Source organism: Propithecus coquereli, unplaced genomic scaffold (genome assembly GCF_000956105.1).
Source record: "Propithecus coquereli isolate 6110/MARCELLA unplaced genomic scaffold, Pcoq_1.0 Scaffold294, whole genome shotgun sequence".
Classification (NCBI taxonomy): Eukaryota; Metazoa; Chordata; class Mammalia; order Primates; family Indriidae; genus Propithecus; species Propithecus coquereli.
In genome coordinates this window covers 4015345-4017747 of record NW_012148552.1, presented here as the reverse complement: position 1 = coordinate 4017747, position 2403 = coordinate 4015345, and positions in this window count along the sequence as shown.

Here is a 2403-nt window from a genome sequence, read left to right as displayed (position 1 = left end):
GCAGTATTGAGAGGTGGAGTCTTTAAGAGGCGATTGGGTCAGCCCTCGTGAAAGGATTAACAGGTGATCCCAGGAGTGGGACTGGTGACTTTATGAAAAGAGAGCGGCTCGGGGAGCACGGTCATCCCCTTGTCATGTGATGCCCGGGGCCACCTCAGGACTCTGAAGAGAGTCTCCACTAGCAAGACGGTCGTCACCAGATGCGGACCCTCAACCTTGGACTTCTCAGCCTCCATAACTTTAAGAAATAAATTCTTTTCCTCTATAAATTGCCCTGTCTCCAGTATTCTATTATAAGCAACAGAAAATGGACTAAGATACCTTGGATCTAAGAGGAAGGTGTGGGGAAATTAAAAAATATTGAACTGAATGAAAATTAAAATACAATGTATCAAAAATTCTGAAACACAGCTAAAGCAGTGCCAAGAGGGAAAGCGACATAAATGCGTATCTTATAAAAAAGGAAACGTCTCAAGTCAATAATCTAAGCTCCCACCTTAAGAACCCAGAAAAAGAAGAGCAAAATGAACCCAAAGTAAGCAGAAGGAAGGAAAATCATAGATAAAAGCAGAAATCAATGGAATCGAAAAAAAACAACAATAGAGAAAAATCAGCAAAACAAAGAGCTGGTTCTTCCAATAGATCAATAAAATGGACACACCCCAGGCCAGACTAACAAAGAGAAGAGAAGACAAAATTACCAATATCGGAATGAAACAGGAGACACCGCTGCAGACTCTACAGACAGCAAAATGGTAACAAGGGAAACGTGATGGTTAATTGCATGTGTCAACTTGGCTGGGTCACCGTGCCCAGATATTGGTCACACATGATTCTGGATGTTTCTGCGAGGGCGTTCTTGGATGAGATTTACATTTAAATTGGTGGACTTCCAGTAAAGCCCAGTGCCCTCCACCATGTGTGTGGGCCTCCTCCCATCAGCTAAAGGCCTGAACAGAACAAAAGGCTGACCGCCCTGCAGGAAGGAATTCTCAGACCGTCTTCAGACTTCCTCTGCAGGATCTGCCCTTCCTGGCTCCTTGGCGGACAGACAGATGGCGGCCTTTGGACGGCACCTTCAACTCCTTCCTGAGTCTCCAGCCTCCCAGCTGCCCTAGGAGATGTTGGACTCGTCAAGACTCCACTATTGCTTAGGCCAATTCCTTGTAACAAGTCTCTCTTTCTCGCTCTGTCTCTCTGTAGATAGAGATATAGACCGATACACACGCATGCACACACACACTCACATACATATATGAGAACTAACGGGATGTGATACATACACATGTGTGCGTGTGTGTACATATACACATGTACACACAACACACAGTGGTTCTGTTTCCCTGAAGAACATTGAGTAATAAAAAGGAAAAAGAGAGAAGACAAATTACTAATGTGGGCATGGAACGGGACACGACTACAGACCTCACAGACAGCGAAGGGATAATAGAGGAATTCGACGAAAAACTCTACACGTAAATTTGACAACTTAGATGAAATGAACCAATCCTTCGAAACCCATAAACTACCATGACTCACTCAAAACAAAATAGATAATCTAGAGAGCCATAAAACTATTAAGGAAACTGAACTGATAATTTTGAAATTCAGAAAGAAGGAAAAGAAAAGAAAGAAAAGGAAGTTAAGTTCAGGCCCAGATGGTTTCCTTGGAGACTTTTTCCAAATGTTTAAATAAGAATTAATGCCAAGTCTACAAAATCCTTCCAGAAAATAGAAAGAAGGGAACACTTTCTAACTCCCTTTATGAAGCTCATATTATCCTGATGCCAAAACCAAAGACAGTACCTAAAAAGAAAACTACAAGCCAACATGACTCATGAATATGACACAAAAATCCTTAACAAATATCGGTAGATAGAATTCAGCAACACATAAAAAGAACTACTCACTGTGACTGAGTGGAATTTATTTCAAGGCTGTGGGGCTGGTTCAATGTCCAAAAATAAATTAATATAGTTCACCATATTAACAGTCTAAAGTAGAAAAATCACATGATCGTATCAACTGATGCAGAAAAGACATCTAACAAAATTCAACATCCATTCATGATAAAAAAAAAAAACTCTCAGAAAAATAGGAATGGAGGGAATTACCTCAGCCTGATGAAGAGCATCCACACGCAGCCCATGGCTAACGTTATACTAAATGGTGAAAGAATGAATCCTCCCCCTAAGATCAGGAGCGGGGTAAAGATTTCACCCTCACCACTGTCATTCGCCAAAGTTCTAGAAGTAGTAGCCAATGCAATAGGCAAGGAAAAAAAGGCATTTTTATCTGAAATGAACAAATAAAACTGTCTCCATTTGTAAATGACATGATTACGTACACAGAATAGCCCACAGAGTACCAATAAAACTCCTAGAACAAATAAATGAGCTCAAC